The sequence below is a fragment of the Danio rerio genome, chromosome 6, assembly GCF_049306965.1.
Source record: "Danio rerio strain Tuebingen ecotype United States chromosome 6, GRCz12tu, whole genome shotgun sequence".
Classification (NCBI taxonomy): Eukaryota; Metazoa; Chordata; class Actinopteri; order Cypriniformes; family Danionidae; genus Danio; species Danio rerio.
Window position 1 is genome coordinate 43,832,952 of NC_133181.1, and position 23,594 is coordinate 43,856,545.

Sequence of the window (23,594 nt, forward strand, 5' to 3'; positions counted from 1 at the left end):
TGGAAGCCAATTTACAAATGTATTTAATTAAGTGTAATTTAATTAAATTATTGGATACATTTAATTTTTTTCGGTTTAGTCCCTTTATTAATCTGGGTTACCACAGCGGAATGAACCACCAACTGATCCAGCACATGTTTTACGCAGTGGATGCCCTTTCAGCCGCAACCCATCTTGGGGAAACATCCATACACTCATTCACTCGCATACAATGACAATTTTAGCTGACTCAATTCACCTGTACCGCATGTCTGGACATGTGGGGGAAACCGGAGCACCCAGAGGAAACCCATGCGAACGCAGGGAGAACATGCAAACTCCACACAGAAATGCCAACTGACCCAGCTGAGGGTCAAGCCAGTGACCTTCTTGCTGTGAGGCGACAGCACTACCTACTGTCCCATCGCGCCACCTATTGTATACATTTATTTAAACAAAATATTCTAACTTGAAATTAAATAACATTAAATAACAGTCTTATTAAAATATGGAATATAGCTTTTCCACCAAAGACCAAAATAAAACAGTCATTGTTTATTTATATCATTAATAATATGTAAAATTATGTGTCAGCAATCAATCTACGTGTAAGAACGTTAGCCATCTGAATGCAGTATTGTGCAATTATTTAGCAAACCCTATTACTTTAATAGGGTAAACTGCTCTTGTTTTTGTTGTCTTGAAAAGTTTCAATGTCACAAAAATTATGATGAGAATTTTTCTTTAACGAAATTAACTTGTCTACAGGATAAACCGATTTTATACAACGATTTGCCTAATTACCCTGTCTTGCCTAGTTAAACCTTTAAATGTCACTTTAAGCTGAATAGTGGCTTGAAAAATATTTACAGTAGTAAAATGTTATGTACTGTCTTCATGGCAAAGATAAAAATAAATCAGTTATTAGAAATGAGTTATTGAAACTATTATGTTTAGAAATGTGTTTCTAAATTGTAAATCTTCTTAAAATTAAACAGAAATTGGGAAAAAATATACAGAGGGGCTAATAATTCTGACTTCAATTGTACATTTTCAGATTTTTCAGATTAAGTGAATGTATGTATGTAAGTGTAGTATGAAGTGTTTTTGTAGCTCAACGCAGTGTGAAAGTGGAAAACAGAACATTTTATATGCATTCACTTTCATCAATCAAAGCTCGATATGAAGGCTGTGTTCAAACTTTTGAAGCAGAGTATTTACATTTAAAAGAGCCAGCGCAGCATGCGGTTTGCTTTCATTAAAAACTGTTAATTTTGGTTAGCATTTTTAAGGGCACTGCCGTATGTGTGGAAGTCGGTCTTCGTATGTGTGTACATGTGTGATTTCTTTCATAACTATTTAAGCAAGTGTTGCTCAGATAGAAACACTCCGAGATGAGGGACATCTGCTCGAGCAGTGTGATACTTCCCTGAAAATATTAAGAGCAGAATAAGATAATCAAGGAAACCATAAAGAGCATGTGAGTTTTAGAGTACCTCATTTGTAAAATCGTCAAAAGTTATGGGGTTCGTTATGTGGTTGTTTATACACCAAATAAAGATCAGGAACGGATAACTTACTTCTGCCCTAATAAAGCTACTAATGAGACTTATAATATTCATGGAAATAAAGTGTCCTACCCATGATCAATTAGAGGCAAAACTTATGTGTAATTTATGTTGCTATTCAGCACTAATTGGCTTCTCATATTTTTGCACTTTGAAGATAGACGGCTCAATTAGAAGTGAGAGAGATAATAACAAGCCTCTCTAGTCTGCGGAGCAGAGGCAAACCAAAAACTAAACTTTTCTTTGGTGTACAAAGGAAAATGTTGAATTTTTATGGATTTATTATCCTTTAATGTGCAACCAAAGTCGGAACTTTTGATTTTCAGAGCTAAATTTTACAGATTAATAAAAAGGCAATTAAAAATTGCATTCACCATGATGTGTAGTGTTTAAAAAGTTATTTAAAAGGTTCGTTCACCATGAATGTTCAATTTATGTCATAATTTACTTGTTCTACTGTCCTTTCAAAGACTTTAGTCATCTTTAGATGTAAAAATGAAGAAGTTTTTAATCAAATATGAATGATTTTGGGATTTATGTCCTTCATGGATTGAGGCTTTTTTGGTTTGCGTTCAAAAATCATAGTTCATATCAAAAACAGTGTATACTGTTAATAAAATAGACTAATTAATAAACTGTAAAACCCAACAGTCAACTTTATGTAATGAAACGAGTGTAGTTAACTCAAAATTGACTGAAAGTTAATTCTACTCATTTGAAAAAAGTAGGTATTAATTAATTAACTGTTATTAATTAAATACCTCATTCAAGAGTTCACATTTAGCTCACGATTTATACATAGCTTGTTTGGCATGCTGTCCCGGGAGAGAGCCCTGAACTCAAGGGATCTTCGAGCCCAGGGCTCCCCCCCCTTTTGCAGGGCGAGTGGAGATTGAGCTCAGGTCTATCTTAAACTCCCCCGCTGCTGAGGCCAAGGCAAACTTCCTGAGAGTAAGACATTATAAAAAAGGTTTAGGCTTATTTTATCTGTAATATATAGCACATTTGGATGGTGGGAGGAAACCAGGGAACCCGGGGGAAACCCACGTGGACACGGGGAAAACATGCAAACTCCACACAGAAATGCCAGATGGCTCAGCGAGGACCCAACACCATTGGCATTCTTGCTGTGAGGCAACAGTGCTAGTCACAGGGCCACCGTGCTGCCCATTCTGGATAAAGGTGGAAAAAGGGGAGGAGGGGGGTTTCTTCCAAACGAAGATATTGTAGAAAGGAAATGAGGATATATATAGTGATTTGGGATCCTTTGATTGGAGGATCATAATTAGCTAATGTGGACCAGCTGGGTCAATCATGAGCACGTGCTCCTCTTGAAATTAGTTTAAAATTAAACTTAACTAAGTTCAACATTAATAGAGCAAGTTCACAGTACTCATATGGATTTGTTTTTGAACTCAAATGGTTTGTAGCAATCGGTTTCCTCAAATGTTACCTTAACTTTTGGGGGTTTTACAGTGTAGGGATCAGAAAATTAAAACACTTTATTTACAATTAACACTCTTGTGGGGCAACATTACTGTCAGATCCAACATAGTTGGCACAGCATTATCATTTTAATTAGTGCTGGCCAAGGATTATTCGCATTCAAAATAAAAGTTTGTTTGACATAATATATGTGTGTGTTATGTATATTAAATGTGGGATACACACACATACATAAAAGCAAAACTACACCCACAAAAAAGTTATAGATATCTAAATGTATATATAATTTGTATCAGATACATTTTATATCTAAAACATTTTCTCAAATATATGCATGCATGGGTGTACTTATGTAGAGATTATAAATTTAAACAGCACACACACATATATTATGTCAAAACAAAGTTTAATTTTGGATGCGATTTCTAAAAGAGGTGCGACTTGCATATGGGAGCGAGGCACACTTGGTTGAAAGTTTTCAAGGCACACCTAGTTGAAAGCATCTCAGCTTTTTGAATGCCATGTGCACAGCGCAGTTCATGTAGGTAGAACTAACCAATCTGCTTCAAATTTTTATGAAATATACACATTTCAATAATAGCGGCAGACCAATTACCTCAGACAAACATAGCTCATCTAAACATGGCAGTGCTCTTTACTTTTCTACATAAACTTGCATCGGAGCTGCAGCAAAGGTTTATCTGTTTGTCATTCTCTGAGAAAACGGTTGGTCCCCTAGTAACAGAAAGATGCCAGGGGACCGCGAGCACAAAGCGCATTGAAAATAGTGAAGGACGATTGTTACTTTAGGTCAGATTAACAACACGCGTGAAAATTAGTTTGATGACTAGCAGCAGTAAGTAGATTGTAAAAAAATAAAGTATGTAAAGATGTTGAGTGGCTTTTTGGTTTCTTTTCTTGTGCATCCCAACCACTACCACCCCATCTGAAAGCTTTTTTTAGCATAGTGGTAATATAGTCATTCAACTTCACAATTTGTAATGTTGCAATATTAATTTGAATAATGATAGTTGCTTCCTTTTACTTGAAAGCTCAGATTTGATTATCATAGTTTCTTTTGTTTACTGAGTTTGAGGTTTACTGGTATCATTATTATTCACACCTTAAAGGTTTGCTTTGATTATTCGGCATGCACAATTTACCATTGTACACACTTTGTAACATTTTATTTAGTGCCTTGTTTATTGTCACATTTCATTTTTTTATTTATCAAGTTTAAGAGGCTCTTTAACACTGATGTTTATTTTATTATAAAAAGATCAGATATTTTTGTTTAAACTTTTTTTGCATTGTCGCCCAGCCCTATAATACCTCTCAACATTGACAATCATGTTAGCCTGTTTAATTACTCTTTCTTTGTATATGCTCTCAATTCTCTTTTATTTTGATCCCAACAATTGACTGGCTGTTGTCCCCACCTTCCCCATTGACCTCTTCTAGGGCTCAAAATAATTACCATACCAACAGATCAAACTAAATGTCACAATACTTTCAATAAAATCACTACAAAACTTCATCTGTTGTCAACATTAAAAGACAATAATTTTTTATTAGTTAAAGGACATAATAAAGTGGCTAAACCTGGCCTTGGTTTCAATATAAGCTGTTAGTCTGTATAGGCTGTAGACTAAAACGAATGTTCTAAAATTATTTTGGACATTTTTAATTGTGTATTACAGGAGGTTTACATGCAAAACAGTCAACATCTAAATAAAAAAATATAATTTTTAAATAAAGTCAAATACAAAAATATTTAATTTTATGTCTGTTCTTGTGATTTGGACACAAGAAGAAAAATAATTTAATCAGCCAAGCGGGAGCATTTATTGGCTGTCTGATGCTGATAATCCCAAAACAGCCTGTTAATCAGTCTGGCCAATATATACAGGTCTATCACTTGCCTTGAGCCAGAACTGTAGTTTAGATGCGTCTGCAGGTTTCTGGCCTCGAGGCATGGACTGTAGGATGAAAGGAAGTAGTATTAGCGGGAGTAGAGGAGGCGGAGGGTGTCACAGTGGATGTGATGAACAGCAGTAGCTACAGTACGACTTGTTGTGGCACTACAGCCGTGTCTCTGTAGGAGAGCTGCCTGGACCCTTATACTTATAAAGCATGTGACAGAATTCTCTCATCACCGCCACACACACACCCACTCACCAGAACACACATACACAAATACTTGAATGTGTGGTTTACAAGGACTCTCCATAGGCGTAAGGTATTTTATACTGTAAAAAAACATTTTATGTTGCTTTAACCTACTTCTACATCATACAGACTCCATTAAGTAGGATCTTTTACCACATCAACCTTGTCTCATCAACATCATCCCTGTGCCCTCATATGCATTTATGTCCTTGTAAGTCATATAAACAAGTACACAATCACACATACTTGAATATGTGGTTTACAAGGACTCTCCATTGGCATGATGTATTTTATACTATAAAACACTTATTATATTGCCTGATGCCCTGCTCACACTGCAAGACTTTAGTCATGTTTTTTTTTTATCTGAGACAAATTTGGCTAAAATCAGTGATCTTTGATCGTTGGTTTGACATGTTCACTGACAGCCGCTTAACGCCCGTTGCGATCAGATTTTTCCTCCGATGAAGTTCTGGCAGTGTCGAAAGATTTCAGAAGATTTCACGTTCCTGCAGTGTGACAACAGCTGTGGTGGGCGTCCATCCAAGAACCAATAGGAGCTCCAAATTTGATGATGCAATCCATGTGACAATTCAAATGACCACGGGGAAATGTCAAAACGAAAAAAGAAAAAAGTTTTTTTCTTCCTGGTTTTATTATTGAGACATACTGTGTGTAAAATTGCCACTACAGATTGTTTACAGTTGCTGTGAGGAATCATTTCAGAAATCGGGAAAGTGAAAGTGTCTTATAGTTTGGCGCATCTTCATTGTTGTTCAGTCTGTCTTTATGACAGCTAAGATCTTACAGCGTGACATGGAAGCCATCTTCATGCAGTCTGACATGCTACAATCATACAGGATTATAAATAATGACACACTGTGAGCCGGCCTTTACCCTAGATTTACATCATTCAGATGCCATTATATATGATTTTTAAGAATGTTTACCACATCAACGTAGTCATAGCACCATCACACCTGTGTCCTTACACAACTATGTTTCCTTGTAGTTACATAAAGAAGTACACACACAAACGCAAACTTGATTGTGTGGTTTACAAGGACTCTCCATAGGCATAATCTAGTTTATACTGTAAAATGTCACTTATGTTGCTTTACCCTACTTCTACATCATACAGACACCATTAAGTAGGATTTTTAAGAAGTTTTACCACATCAACATTGTCGTATCAACATCGTCCCTGTGTCCTTATATGAATTTGTGTCCTTGTAAGTCATATAAACAAGTACAGTACATACTCACACATACTTGAATGTGGGGTTTACAAGGACTCTCCATAGGCGTAATGTATTTTATACTGTAAAACAACACTTATTATTGTAACCCGGGGAGTGACAGAGACAACTGAGATCGGATCCACTTGCAGGTTTATTGAGGTAGTCAGGCATGTAATGGTCAATACGGGTGCAAACAGATGTATAAAGACAAATCCAGAATCGTGGTCAAACTATCAGGGGAGAGGTCGGAAGGCAGGCGGCAGACTAAGACAAAAGGACAAACTAAGCTAGGTCAAAACACAAGAAAACCAGACTAGGAAACGCCTTGAAATGTCACTTTACAGATAACAAGACTCTGCGATGGGTGTGTGTGTGCGCTGCTTAAATAGTGTGTGCAATCAGTCTTTGGCAATCTTCAGGTGGTGCGAGTGTAATCAGGCAGAATAAGGAAGCATGTGTGTGTGTGTGTGTGAGCAGAGTGCATGTATGAAAATGTAGTCCAGAAATGGTGGATTTGTAGTCCATAAATATTGTGAGTGAGATCCAGCGATCTATGAAGTTACGATTGCTGGTGATCGTGACAATTATATTGCCTTACCTTACTTCTGCACCATTAAGATACCATTATGTATGATTTTTAAGGATTTTTACCACATCAACATTGTCGTATCATCATCATACCTATGCTAAAATAGTCATATAATATTTCTAATTATGGCATAGCTTTCCACCCAATTAGGCTAATCAAGTAATCACTAAAAAAACACAAATGCTTGAAGTATGGGCTCGGGCAGAGAATCTAAACTCTATTGAATGTGTGGTTTACAAGGACTCTCCAAAGGTGTAGTGTATTTTATACTGTAAACAACACATTATATTGCCTTACTCTACACACTTACAGGAAACTGGTGGTGAATTTTAATGTCAACAGACACAATTAAGTATGACTTTTAAGAATTTTGAAATACGAGGACACAAGACATGTCCTCATAAACCACATCCACAATGTCATACCATCATCACTATATGTATGTTATACAAATCAGTGTCCTCATAAACCGTATAAAAAAAGTACACAGACACACTCGTACACACAAGCACACACACATACACATACACTTCCCATCCATCCAGCCTTTTCCATATCCTATAATCCATTAATCAGCACTAGCACTCCTTCCTTTCACTCGCTCTCTCTCCCTTCTCTATTTCCTGGCAGGCCGGTGTGACCTTGTGTGTTTCTCAAGGTCTCTATTTCGACAGTGAACATGCGAAGAGAGCATCCATTACATTTTAGCATGATAGATCCCTCTAACCCCCTTTCATCATGATTTTAGGAGAGCAGAAGCAGCAGCCTTGGCCCATTTTGTGCCCTAGATGAAATAAGACATCGCCAAAGGAGGAAAATACACTTTTTGATAACTTAGTAGTTGATTGTGTAAATATATGCCTGCTAAACAACCCGGGCTTTAAATTGTTTTGTTTTTTCCACCATAGAGGAGTCTTTCTGATGTCACTAAAGAATCTTTAATGACCACTCATAAACAAAAATCTAAAGAATTAAAAAAGGGCATTCTGTGTGATGATGTTTCTCATGTGATAATGTTTTTATGGAGCCAAAAGCTACGTTTCCATCCACCTATTTTTATGCACATTTTGGATATGCGCATAAAAAAACAGTTGATGAAAAGGTCAAGATGTGCACAAATTTTGAAGATGTTGGGTAGGCTAAATTGTCCGTAGTGTATGAGTGTGAATGAGAGTGTGTGGATGTTTCCCAAAGAGGGGTTGCAGCTGGAAGGGTTTATTACGCTGTGGCAACGCCAGATTAATAAAGGGACAAAGCTGAAAAAAAAAATGAATGAATATTATTAATGACCTCCAGAATTAAAAGCGTCTGTGCTCCACTCCACGTTCACTGCGTGTTAGGATTGCCTTCTGAGGTGAAAGTCATTTAATAAATAAAGAAAAGATTCTCGCAGCTTCTTCTACCACAGAAAATTCAATTTTAATCAGGAAGTTAATCAGGAAGTGACAATTTTGTTCTCTTTGACTCTTTGGATGGAAACGCTGCTTTATTCGCACATCTTTTATGCGATAATCCAGTTTTACGCATAAAGTTAATTTGCATTTTTGTATGGAAACATAGCTTTTGATGTCATCTACAAAGCCTTTTTTAAAAATTGTATATACATTTGTTATTTATTGTAACTTTTTAGCATAATATTATTTGAATGGCAGGTTTATTAAGGCTAATTTATACGCATGCTCCGGCGCAGCCTGCGCGTGGACTCATAGCCCTCGCTATGGCCGTTGCTGACGCTGACACGCACCTCTCAAAAAACGTAACTATACATCACAACAACGCGTAGCGCAAGCTCTGTGACTGGTCAGCTTTGTAGTGCTGATTAGAGCGAGCATTTACAAGCGTCCAGTTCTGTGAAGGAGCTCCAGATGGAAAGTTTTGTTTTGTGTTTACCTTATGATTAAAGTTGTTGCACGTCCGCCGGTTCCCACCTCAAAATAAGCAAGTTTGAGCCACTTGTACAGTAAGGTAGTGATCAGAAAAAAACAAAACACCACAGAAGAAACCCGACACAGAGGAACATTAAAACCTCATTGCCAGCTAGTGTTTTGGAAGTGTTATTGCAGAGCAACACCGATTGCTCGACGCAGAAGTAGAAACCAGGCTTTATGCAGTATCTGTGCATTTTGTACATTTCCACACATAATCATACATATATTATGGACTTACACGTGCACAGATTTAGAAATGTATAAATTATTTATTTACGGTATTTATTATATTTGAAAAATATTAATAATATTTAAATAAACAAAAATACTATTATTTAATATTTATAAATTAAATACAATTTTAATAAACAGATTTACCAGTTAAATAACATATTTACCATGTAATTGTTTCTACCTTGCTACCCTACTCTGTAAGTTTCAATCAAAAAATAGTTCAAATGTTTGTGGAAGCCATAGACCATGAAAAAAACAATGCATTTCTTTCAGTTTCCTTTATTCTCATGATGTTTGTGAAATGAAAACATACGCAGATGTAATCTAGAACTGTACTTTATTTACAAACTAATGCATTTTACTTTGCATTCTTCAAATTGTACATTGCATTTTAAGCTGCATTTAAAATCCATGCGCATGTCACTTTTGTCACAGTCTGTCTGCTCCGACTTCATCTTTTCTGTCAGCGTAGCATTAATTCTTCACAAGAGGAAGCCATCTTACAGAGTCTGTGTGTCACATGGCACAAGTTCTTATTTTTAGCTGGATTAGTGGAGTTTCAGGCAAGTGCTTTCACCCACACACACACACACACATACACGTTAGCTGCGTGAGACAGACACACAGACACCCATTACCTCTAATACTGAGCACTCTGGAACTCTCTCACACACACACATACTGTCTCATACTTAAATCTCTCTCAGCTCACATGGAAGCACCAAAACCCTTCTAAGGCACTTTCTCTGTTTTTCCATCACATCTGACTTTCAGTTTTTCCCTTCATTTCTCCCACTACTCACTCTGAAAATGCCTTTTATTTTGCACTTGTGTCAGAGAAAAGGCTGGCTGTGGGCTCTGTCTTTTGGAGCTGTGATTAAAATGCTATGGTTTGACTGTCAGTTGAAGCACTTGTACTCATATGTTTCACTGATAGCTCACCAGCACCTAGACATGGGAGGATATTCAGTAATGCAATACATCATGATAATTAATATGCAGTCACATGGTATTTTGCATAATTATTCATTATTTCAACTTTTAGAGTGCTTTATAAGATTGTTCAGATTGTAGCGTTGGCTTCATATTACTAAATGCTTTGAGGACCTAATAGTACTTAATAAAACTTAAAGGTCCCATGAAGTGCTTTGAACTGAGCATTTTTTGTTCGATGTTTGACATGATCTCAACCGAAACATGAAAAGAGGGTGGGGCATAGTGTAGCCCCTCCCTCCTTTTAAAAAACAGTGATTTGTTTTATCACCGCTCTGCCAGTGAGGTTGGTTGAGCTCAAGTACATCAAATGTGAAGCGTCTTGAAGGGGACGGGGCATGTCAGATACTGGAGAGCATTTGATTTGATGAGAAACTGAAGTTTGAGGTGATGTGAAAAAAACATTGATCCATTTAGGCGAGTGAGAAACTACTAGCTTTGCATGTTTATAGCAGTTTTAGATCTTCTAAATGTAAATTGTTACTGTTTAGTGAGCAGTATCTTATACACTGCAAATTTTAGATAGTAGATTTAACTACCTTAGAGTTAAAATTAACACTCCCTCAGAGTTTATATGGGAAATACTATAAAAGTGTTAAAATAACACTTTTGAAAGCGTTAACATTATCAACACTCAGAGTGTTAATTTGCAAACTTATAGTGTAAAATATTAACACCACAAAAGATCATATGGACACCTTCAGTGTTATGTGTTAACACTCTTGGGTCAAATTTTCAACACTGCACAAAAATAAAAATATACCTTGTTTAATATCTGCAACATTTTATTTAATATTCAGGTAATGTTCTCATATATTTAAACCAAACGAGCAGTTTTAAGAGAGCTTTATTTTCATTAGTTTTACTGTAACAAAGCTAGTACAGAACAAAATAAAGATGAAAAACGATACTTTCTTGTGAGATATTTAAAACTCACGATACTGTGTATAACGATTTTTATGTCAAATGTCTATATACAAACATTTTAAGTACTTTTACTCACCAGTTGCTTCATCTCATTGCTCCTTGTGGCAAAAACAAATGGCATCTGGAAAAATCCTACAGGGATATAACTGCATAAATTCCCGGATGTAGTGGTTAACACTGTATTAGCGTTAGATACATGTTACTCTGTACAGTATGTCAAGGAGGCAAATCAGCTTCTAACACTGAGAGGGTTATTTTATCTTAATCTAATTCTAGAATTTTATCACTTTACTCTGAATAACCACAACACTCGAAATTTAACACTAATGAATTTGCTGTGTAGATATCCTAAAGTATAACAATACGGATACTAATATCTAAAAAACTTTTTTATTTTATTTTATGGGCCCTTTGATAGACTTAAAAACTATTTATTTTCAATATTTTTGCATGTTAATCTGACCCACAACATTTAGATATTGATAGAAAATATTGTGTTTCTTTATAGGCCTTTTGTTTTAAAGGTTTAAATATGGCTTCAGCTTAATTAAAGTGATGATAAAAAAGTACTTGTAAAGCATGTATTAAACATAGGTCATATACATTTCTTAAAAAAAGTCGTAACTTTTTTATTTAATGGGGCTAATAACTATAAAAAGTTCATATGTCGTCTTTTTTAAGCTAATAAAAACATAATGACCTTTTAAGCAAAGGAAAAAAAAAGTGATAGTTCACCCAAAAATTACCTCATTATTTACTCTCCCCCATGTGGATTTAAACCTTTTTGAGTTTTTTTTTTTTTTTTGTTGAACTCAAAAGAAGATGTTTTGAAGAATGCTGGTTGGTGGGATGCATCAAGCTTGTATAGCAGCACAAAAATACTACAGTACTGTTGTGCTCCAAATGACACACAATGCACTTATACACTATACATTATGCACCTATACTGTACACTCATGTAGTGTAGATTTAGTGTCGTTCCAAATGGAATACTTGTATTTTTCCTACAACATTCAGATATTGAATGAGAAAATTGTGTTTTTTTTTTATAGTTCTATATTGTTTGATAGTTTTAAACATGGGTTCATTTGTTAAGTTAAACTTTAAAGTACTTGTAAAGCATTTATTAATCTTAGGCCATGTGCATTTCTTAACAAAAGTCATAACTTTTTAATGTAACAGACCTAATAGCTAATGACATTGATGCTGTATTTTTAAAACTTATGACTTTTGAAATAAAGGGAAAAAGGGATAGTTCACTCATAAATTACTTCATTATTTACTCTTCCCCCATGTGGATTTAAATCTTTTTGAGTTTCTTTCTTCTGTTGACCAAAAAGTAAGATGTTTTGAAGAATGCTGGTTGTTGGAAAGAAGCAAAGGCAGAAAAGAAAACATAAATGGTCCCAAATGACACACTATGCACTTATACACTATACACTTATGCACTTATACACTCAACCGTGTAGTGTAGAGTTTAGTGTTGTCCCAAATGGAACACTTATATACAATTTTTTTTTTTACTAAATGGTGATGTTTAATGGTTGCCAAATTACTGAAATTAGCCACCAAATAGTTCCTTTTATGAGTACAACTGCATTCACCATCAGGAGGGGGCATGATGACTAACGTGGGAGAATTTTGCTTGCACAATCTAAAATAGATAAAAAAAATCCAACCTTTGTGTCTGATAACTCCTTTCCTTCCATTACGTGAGTAATGCTGCAACAATTGAGCGCATGAAGTGTTCAACATTCCACACTTATATACAGTTGAATAAGTGCATCATCCAGGTATTTAAAGAGCACTTATACTTTTCAGAATTTTTTTTTTAAATTTTCAGTATACAGTGTACTCTCATTTTTCATATACTATTTATACTACATAACAGTGTAGAATAGAATAAGTTCAAGTTTAAGTATGCAATTTGGAGTTGCTCTTATGAAAGTCAGTGGATCCCAGCAACTACCATTTTTCAAAATATCTTCTTTTGTGTTTAACAGAAGACAGAACTCAATTAGGTTTTGAACAAGTGAAGGGTGAGTAAATAATTTTTTTTGGCTGAACTGTCCCTTTAATGCACATTGACATCTACTAATGAGAACTTTAAATAAAGTGGCATTTGCATTCAAAACACATTAAATACAATGTAAATTGTAATGCAAAACTACTAATACATACAACCACTAAGTGCATTTTTGTGCAAAACACAACTAAAGGTAGGCCAAAAAAACAATAGCATCTGGATGCAGCCATGATGATGCAAGCTGAGATTACAATGCACTCAATGGAGCTTGTGACATCACTGTGAGGGGTGGAGTTAGGTGTGGGCATTAAAAAGCATTGCATGCAGCTCAGATTGCAACTGCACCAAGTCTGCATCCAGAGCCCTCTCCAAAAAAAGGTGAAAAATGCAAAAGGTGTAATGAAAATTTTAAATGTTTTAGTTGTGTAGTCCTTATATCTGTATTTTGTGGACACTGCCATTCAAAATGTTCATGTTTGGTTTTATAGTGGCTTTCACATTTCCACTCTTTACAACTCCAGTTGTCTCATTACAAATCAAGCAGAATGGCTTTGTGCTAGCTTGTGGCAAGATAAACGCATACGTATCTGTCCATTCTCTTTATCAAGTTTTCTTTTTCATGAGGGTGACATCTTCATCCGCTCAAATGATTAATTGCAGTGGTGTATTAAAGCAGGCATGCACTCAATTAGCCCACGTGAGAAGCCTTGAAAAATCACTGGATGTCATGACAACATGACATGGACGTCAAGTCATACAAGAAAACTTTTAATATTTTGCCTTCGATTTTATTTCGGCCCATATATATTTATTTATTTCTTTTTTACAAAAATACAACACTAAACTGTTGATTTACAAAGTTTATGCATTTATCAATAAAGGAAATCCAAAATTTGAATTGTTTACGCATGGTCTTGCTAAACTAAATGGAGTTGGATTGAATACCCTCACGGTCCTTTGAGACTGAAAAACCCGGCTGTATACTGTGATAAAAGCTTCAGCAAATATCCCTACTAGTAAAATGTATACTTGCTCCCAAATACTAAAGTTGTACTTTGCCGTCAATATTCCAATGAAGGGTTTTTGACACAATCTGCTCATACAAAGAGAGACACAGATATCAATTGAGATCCAATGGAAATGAACATGCTGTTTTTTTAGAAGGCATTTTGGTGCATGGTGAGGTTTCGTGTAAGCAAATGCAAAGTAACCCGTTTGCATTTCCTACAACACTACGGCTCTGAGTTGAGCTTCTTTTGCTTGAGGCTTTATGTTTCTTCTAAAAGTCTGTATATGCTTGAGGTTGTTACAAAGGAATATTTTATCACAGAGCTTGCAAGGCAGCAAAAGAGCTGCTGTTGTATTGAATGTCAGCATGGCTGTTATTAGGAGAAATTTTGCTTTTGCGCAACATACTGTGCATTTCAGTGTTTCTGTTGATTTTACGGTTTGTTTTATGCGAGACAATAGCCCCTTTCACACAGTGATACCGGTAAATATCCGGAAAATTTACGGAACGACTTTACCGGTATATTCAAAAAAGCGCTGTTCACACAGGCGAGGACGTTACGGAAATTTTCCGGAAAAGAGCATTCACACATCCATTCCAAAATACCGGTAAATTCTGACATCATTCACCACAAATGAGCTTGAAACGGCTGCGCTTGTATTTGTAAACATTTGACTAAATTACAAACTCTTTTGATGATCAATATTGTGAACAACTTTCGCAGGATCACTTTCGCATGTCGAGATCATAATATGTGTGTGTGCTGGCGCTCACAGGCTGTTTCATGGGCACACGCAAAGCTTGAAGGTAAACAAACAACGGCTTATCATAAGCATCTTATCGATGATTATTTGCACAGTTGGCATTAAGAAGAACATATAAACGTGATCTGACTAACTTCTAGCAGCTAAATGCGTCTGGAAAAATATTCAAAGGCTTTTATTCTAACAAACCGCGCGGACGTAAATGCGTCTGACTGTTGTGATTGGCTAAAGCAGACGGCTCACGTCAGCACGTTCTAGACGTGCACGCGCTTATTCCGGAAATATTCCTTCTGCGTTCACACAGCGCAGCATTCCGGCAAATTGCCGGTAATGTTACAACTTCTCTTTCCGGAAAATAGCCAGAACGAATTTACCGGTATTTTCAAAAAGGACCTGTTCACACATACAACCTTTCCGGAAAATTGCCGGTAATTTTCCGGAAAGGTCTGTATGTGTGAAAGGGGCTAATGATACAAGAAAACATGCACAAATACGAAAGGAAATTTTTTAATTGTTTTGCAACGTGTGATTTGTATTGGATACTGTTTTAAGAATCCTACAAAAAATACTGTTAATTAATTGTATGAATGTTTATGCATGCAGCATGAGTCATTAAATCAGTTCCTTCATTTGATTCATTCAAATTGCTATTCCGGTCAAGATAATTATGTCAATATAATATAAAAAATGTCATTAATCAATCAATATAATATGAAATCAATCAATGTTTATGAAAGGTCATTGAATCCTTTGCTAAATTGATTCATTCAAAACACTGATTCATTCAGGAAAATAAATCTCACCACTCACCAGGAAGACACAGTTACATTTAGAAAATAAAATCAATGTTCAAAACCCAATGAACTACTCAAAGTACCTAAAAATACCCTGTATAAATGTATTTATTTTTCAATATTTTAAACATTTAGTCATTAAATTTAAAGATTTGTTCAAAATGATAATTCAGCCAAGAACAAAATAAATGCATAAAAATAACCGATTAATTTGTTCAAAATGCTGATTCATTAAGGAATGAAACACATGACTTATACATGATGAATGAGTTATTAAATCATTTGGGAACCAAACATACTGCTCCAGGTTTTTTGAACATGCGATTACTTGGTGGAAATGTTCATTGTCAAAGCAAAACCAAAGTACCTGTAAATATCATGTCTAACAAGAAAATGATTGGATTTTAAATGAGAGAACCACTGATTCATTCCTTCAAATGATTCATTTAAATAATTCAAGCGAATTAAATAAAAAAGTCCATTTATAACCAATTTATTAATTCACAAAAAAATTTTCATTTTTACAGTCATTTAGTAAGTCGTTATAAATAAATTATATCATTCAATGAACTGATTTGTTCAGAATCTAAATACCTCAATTTGCTAGAAAACTATTTTATGTTGTAGAAACACATTTATTGTCAGTCCAAAAACCTCAAATTGCTTGAAAATATAACATCTAAAATGTAATTTACTAAATTTTACCCATTCTCTGCTGTTGGGGGTGTTTTTATCCATTCTGGGCTGACTTTGAGTCTTAATTTGGCCACAGCTTTCTCTTTGTTTCCATAAATGGAATGATTTTTGGTGAGAAACCTTATTTTGACCCATTTTTTGGGAAAATCCTTTAAAATCTTTAAAAAATGTAACAATACACTAGTAAATGTATTAGCCTTTTGTTATGTTCCTGTCTTTTTTCAGTTTTTTTGCCCCATTGACTTTCATTATAATGTTGCTTTTTAATTGCAAAGCCATGCCAGCATATAACCATGCATTCTTGATTATTGCAGTTTTTTCCTGTTGGGAAAAGGTTAAACTTTTAATGTTTGCCGTTGAACACAATAGTACACAAGGGTTACAGCAAATGTATATTGAACTAAATGTCAATATCCCACTCGTAAGATCTTGATTCTTTCCTATGTCATCTGTTTTAGCTTTCTTTCTTGTCTGCATAATGTTATTCATTTGCACATATATTTTAATACCCACTCAAAGACCTGAAGTAGGGTTTATACAATGCCAAAAGCACCTGCATTCAAGTGAAACCCCAAATTATTTACCTGCTTTGCGTGCTTTTTTATTTTAAATGTAATGTGCTTGTGGCGGCTGCTCAGCGGAGGTCTGATCTTTCTGCCTCGTGGCACACAGACACCAAAACTAACCAGCTGCTATCTTCAGCACTGGCTTTGTGGGTTCATAGCCTTTCAGCGCCACAAGCGTCATGCTAAACATAGAAAATGGCATGGAGGGATGCAGGGAGGGGAGAGGAGGAAAAGAGTTGCCCGCTTCAGGACAATGCAGAACAGTGTGTTCCCCTTTAGCAGATCAGTATCCCTGAGTTCCAGAGAGTCCGATAAAGCAGGGAAATGACTCGTTTGGGGAATTTTGGGATGCTAATATGTTGCTAAGCCATTGACGACTGAACTCGGCATTCTTATTTGACAGTTTTTGCTCAGTGTGTATCACTGCAGTGCTGCTGGTGTTGCTTTCTTTCATTTATTCAAGGATTTTTTTTGTCTGCATTGTGCTGCTGATGGTTCTATCTGTTTCTTTGCTTATTATCCTGATTATTAATTACATCTAGTGTACAGCAGGCGATATGAATGTTCTTCCGGGAAAGAACATGCGTCTGCTGTTATTTGATATGTTGACATTCTCAGTGGCGCACCATACTAATAGCTTCATCAGTATGGCAAGATGAGTTTTTGAGTATTATGTATGCAGAATTACACTATTTGTATTGCTTAACCATGCAATCTCATGCATTTAGTATTTCGTTCTATGTAATAGATATTTGATTGTGTAATAAAGCGTATGTGTTATGTCATTATTTTGAAATATGACCAATATTCTATATTATATTAAAGTGATATTTCTAAAATTTCCCAGTACTGGGTTAAAGCTGGAAGGGCATCCACTATGTAAAACATATGCTGGATAAGTTGCCGGTTCATTCCGCTGTGATGACCCCTGATGAATAACAGGACTAAGCCAAAGTAAAATGAATGAATCTAAAAATAACAAATAGGGGGAAAGTGAAAATGACTATACTCAATTCCTGTCACATTTGCAGTGTGATAACACATGCTTCTTAAAGAAACACATTTTTACCCTATTTTTTCACGACAACAAGGATGAATAGTGGCAGAAAGCTTGGAAAAGGTAGCACATGCACTTTGAAGACATTAAAGTAATGTAGAAAACCATTCAGATTTTCATTGATTCATTTTCCTTCAGCTTAGTCTCTTGTTTATCAGGGGTCGCCACAGCGAAATTAACTGCCAACTATTCTAGCATATGTTTTACACAGCGGATGCCCTTCCAGCCCAAATCCAGAACTAGGAAACACCCATATATTCACACATACACTCATACACCAATTTAAATCATCCAATTCACCTACACCGCATGTCATAGGACTATAGGGGAAAACATCAGGAGGAAACACACTCCAACATGGGGAGAACATGCAATCTGAATATCTAATAAGTTCATCATATGACCTCATATTGGTAAATTCATCAAATACATCATGTTCATCAAACGACTTTAACACTGTTGAAAAAATCCAGTTTAAATAAGTGCTGAACTTTTAAATTTTACTTTATTCAAAGAGTCCGGGAAAAAAAAAGGTTTCAGCAAAATATTCTTAATAATAATTTAATAGTTTAAGAATTTCCTGAGGATTAAATTAGCATATTGTTAAATGATAACTTTCTCTAATACTTATACTAATATAATCATAATATTATTTTTTTTTAGTTTTTTTTTTTTACAAAAAATAATTCTCCTCTCAGAATTCTTAAAAAAATGCTTCATAATGGGCAAGGAGAGCTGTGAGCAGAGGGAGGAGTGGGTGTGGCCGGCAGAGCAGGGGAAAAAAGAGGGGAGCAAACAACCATTGTCAGTTGGCTCACAAAATGAGACAGGCACTGTGAGGAGACGCATGATTTTAGAGGTTAAAATGCAAAGAAATAAACAGTAATTCAATGCCCTGCTGCATATGTTATTCGTATTTTCATATACACATAACCACAATTTGTTATATCATTATAAAGATAATCATGTATACAAAAACACTATAAATGAGGAGGACTTCTCTCCTCCTCATCCCCAGTTCTGAATGCAGACACAGTGGAGCAGTGCAGCAGGTCTCTTGCTCTATCTATTTCAACCAATAACCCTGCCTGTAATCTGGAGGATTTTAAACATGTGCGAACACCGCAGCACGGATAGGTGATGTGTCTGAATGGTAACAAACTCAACTGACAAAAGACCGCCATTCCCCAATTCTCATACAGCTCAACAAAAAAATGCTTGCTGCAAACCAAAGGCTTGGCTGTATCGGCCCTGACATGTTCACAGTGAAAGCCATGCAACAAACCCTGTGGATCATGGAAACAAACAAATACAACCCTTCGTGAACAGCTAAATACTGCATGCCGTGCATGCTTGCGGGTTTATCCATGATTAAAGCTAACATGGGCTAACGTTGTCTTATTTGATGCTCAACACTCACAAATCTTTAAAAAAATCAGAAAAAGTACTCGGGGTTTTCCTGAACCTTCAAGAACTGAACAATTATTGTCTTGTTTTGAATAACTATTCCTGAATTTAGCACAGAGAAACTTGGCAAAATCTAAATGCATTTATCTAATTTATTCATGTCTTTATCTCAGGCAAACTTTAAAAGCAAGTGGGATAATCCATTTAAAGTGCACATAATGTACCCAAAAAATGATTACGACTAGAGTGCTATATTGAGTTTGGATGTTTGTGTGTTGCATTTAAAATTAGCCCCTTGTTCCATTTCATTTAGATGTCTGGGTGTGAATTTGGCAAACACCTTCATTTTTAAACACCACCATTGCGTTACGCAACATGTTTTTTCATTATCTCCTCACCCCAATTTTGGGCTCCTGAGTTCTATCCTGGAAATTGAAACCCAAAAACAAATTAACGTTGTCATAACTTAAAATTTAATTAGGTGTAATTGGAGTTCTTTTACAAAAATAATTAAAATATATGCGATTGGATGCAAGCGTGATACTTTCCTCTCTGTGGAGTAACATTGAAATCGCTCATCCATATTTCCTGCCCCCCCACCCCTCTCTCTCTCTCTCATGCATCATTTCTGGCCCACAGCAAAAGCTGCTGCACTCATGCAATTATCATAATTACTAACGACTCTGCAGTCTGCTGCTGAATGTGCACATGCACACACTCAAACACTGCCTCACTTTCTTCTGTCGTTTCTTCATTCACACAAAAGAAAATGTGCACTGTTGTTTTTTGCACAAATGGAATGCAAATGACTCTATAAATAAGACACGGCTGCCGAAATGATAACGTTATAGCATGGATTCATCAGGTGAGGCTAGAGTAAAACACCGTTATAGATAGTGTTTCCAAAGAAAAAGTGTCTGGAGTCTGATTAGCTAAAGCTGGAAAAAAGACAGCAAGTCAACAAAGTTCAGTCCCAGATGAGCCATCTTTTATTTCTGTCTTGTTAAGTGATTCTGGCAAATTGCTCAATGGAGAAATCACTCGACAATTGCGGTTTTCCATCGTGTGTTGACGTATTTCCTTTTAAAATGGGATGCTGGGGCTAGATATATTGTTTCTTGTTAGCCTGTTCTTATTCTAGGTTTTAATTAGAGTGTTTGCTTTAGATGCACTAGGTGAGTTTACATTTGCACAATGTGTTTCAGCGTTTCCTCCTCACATTGTTACGACTAATAGACATGTAGGAGATCAGATCAATACTGTTAGCTACCAGTTACTAGTACCTTATATATGCAAATGTTTAGGTTTGTGCTTAAATAAATGCTCAGTCACATGTGAATAGTGACCTATGTTTGAAGTGGGAGGGACACTTCAGATGCTAGAGAGCATTTGATTGGTCAGAAGATCTGAGGAGAGATGAATGAGTGCTTGGTAGTGTCATTAACACTAACATTTTCAGCCAAAAATGGGAAACTTTTTGTGATTTATGGACTGTTAGTTGGTTTGTTCATTTTTGTGACATCATGTGTAGTGTGGTACGTGTTGAGGAGGTGTAGATTAATGGCAAGCACAAACAAAACACAACATTGGAAGACTAAGTGGTTGTGTTGTTGTTGCTCAAGTGTTCAACATAGGCTCATTCTGAAAACGTAGCCCTATATACGTTTCTGGAGATTACAAATTATGTAGACAGAGTTATGTATGGCTGCATTTTCACAATTTCCAGCTAGCTGTTTACCTTCGTATGGACGGCTTTCCCACTGTTACCAGTTTGTCCTGTTAGCTCGCCATGTATGTTACCGGACTTGAGATGCAAAAAGGAGTACAGTACAACAACAGGGATTAACGACAGGGGAAGAAAAGTTCCAGAAAGCAGTTAAGACAAAAACAGAAGCCAAAAAAAAAATATAAACAAGTAAATAACAGGGTTAGAATGTGGTAAAATCTGAAAACGTGGTAAAAATCAGGCTAGGGCTTTTCTTTTTCTGGAATGCTTTTTAAAACTGTCGGATGGGGTTAGGGAAGTGGGTGGGCGGGTCAATCGGTGCTTTTGAAAACACTATTGGTTGGGTTTAGGAAAGGAGGAGGGTGGGTCAGTCGATCACTCAGTCAGTCACTCAGCGGCCATTGATGGATTTATGCGAGAACAACAGGCACGAATGGCACTTGCACGAGAAATTTGAGATCTGAAAAAATGTACACAGCGGCCTCTGGTGGATTCACGAAAACAAAAACTGCAAAACAACCTAGCTCCTGGGATGTGTTTGGCACTCTTCAGAAGTGTATATAGCGGTACATTTTCAGAATGATCCTGGGCTGCAAGTGTTGGCTAATACTTCATCTGCAAAGTGTGGATTTGCTTCTAATTACAATCAAACCCGAGACAAATCTTGCACATTTGGAAAATTCTAAATAAACATTGCACTAATTGATCACCGACTGCACATTGTTACTTCCTATATGTACTCTTTACTACGGGTCTAATGAATCACAACCCACAGTTCAGAACACATGTGACCTGTGGATTAATAACTTTTTTGACTTCTTAATTAGTCCTAAATTTGTAAGGATCACAGATAAATCACCTCTCCTATCCTTCAAATCACATGTATGTAAGCATTTTGAGTTTTCTGTAAAATTTAATGATAAAGGAAGAAGTTGTGGTGGCACCTAAATGCTTTCTTAGACTATTAAAGGTGTTTTAGCCTGCATTCATGCAATCAGTGTAGCTGCACACTTTATCATCAAATCATCGAGATTTCAATGCAAGCACCCTCGCAATACAAGTTAGAAATGATAATGAAGATATGCATAAGTTTATTGATCCTTAGATGTGCTGCATTTAAATTTGCGCTTGTTCAAGGATATTCGTTTTTATCCTTTTCAGTTAGTAACAAAGTTACAAACACTCAAATAACACGGCACTGGGATAACAGTTTATATTAGCATACATTTGTGATCCGTTACACCACTATCCTTGTTAGTAAACAAGGTTTTGTTGTCTTTTGTTCGTTTGTACAGTTTTATTTAAATTTTAATGGTTTAAATTTAGAGTGTACCATGAAAACAGCGATTTTTGATTACCTTAGTTCGACTAAAGATATAATTGAACTAAACACAAATCTAATTAAAGCATGTGGAGTACTGACATGTAAACACCTTAGTCAAACTATTACCGTCGTATAGGATTTTCGCCATATTTTGCAATAGGATAGTCTGTACTAAAATGGCTGTTTGACACTATTCTCTGCACCTATATTCAGTGAACGACCACAGACACCTGCATCATGAGTTTTTTTTTTTCTCATACACCGTGCTTTATCAAACTCCATTAAACAACATTCTCATGTAAACACCTTAATCATATTATTGTCTTATTCAGATTAAGGCAAATAATTTGATTGCTGATGTCCATGTAAACACAGTCAGTGTCATGAGATTGCAAAGTAAGTTTGTAATGTTTGTAAATGGGAATTTTGTATTTGTTTTGAATCACTCTAGCTTACAGATAAACTCTCAACTAACATATCACCCCAAAAATTTTTGTTTGATTGCTGGAGAAGTTTAAAAATGCATTTTTTTAAATTCTAGGTTTGTTGTGCATGCTTGTATAATATAGTGCAGCATTTGCTTATTCTTTTTCAAAATGATTTTTTTTTTTTTACCACAAATGTTCAATATCAGTTGATTCAAATGTTTTTATTCCTCCTTTATATGTGGGCTACCATTTAGCTTCTCTCAAAGTGCATTGCAAATGTGTTCACTTGCATTCTTCCTGGGTAGTGACGTGTGGAGGTTGAAGAATGTGTTCGACTCCTCCGCAGTGTGTGTAAATGAATCAGGCTGTTACAGGGCAATCATGATAAGAGGGATCCGGAGGGAATAAATGGGGATTCAGGGATGGGGGTGGAGGTACCATTAAACTGCTGATGGCTGTTGGTCACTCCTGCGTCTTGATGCCCAATGGAGAGAAATCGTCCTACTCTACAGCCTAATGTAATAATTCAGATAGAATGGTGATGATCTGCATTGCGTTCACACACTTTTACAATGCAGTTAGAACATAATACATGCAGCTGGAGCCAAAATCAACATTTTGCCACACCTGCAAGTGGTCGGTGACTTGGAAATGTGAGATTTGTAATCTCAAAAATAAAAGAAAATAAAAATAAAAATAAAAGAAATGCTTTCTATTGGATTT

General features: G+C 35.9%; 1 protein-coding gene and 1 long non-coding RNA gene across 25 annotated transcripts in view; both read left to right on the forward strand.

The window, feature by feature from the left end:
• Positions 1 to 23,594, forward strand: part of cadpsb (Ca2+-dependent activator protein for secretion b) — a 188,532-nt gene that overhangs the window by 19,829 nt on the left and 145,109 nt on the right. The window lies entirely within an intron of this gene.
• On the forward strand, positions 999 to 8,251 carry LOC141386332 (uncharacterized). Its single transcript, XR_012408114.1, has 3 exons — positions 999 to 2,729; positions 3,029 to 5,865; positions 5,917 to 8,251. It is a non-coding gene; the product is annotated as an uncharacterized lncRNA (long non-coding RNA).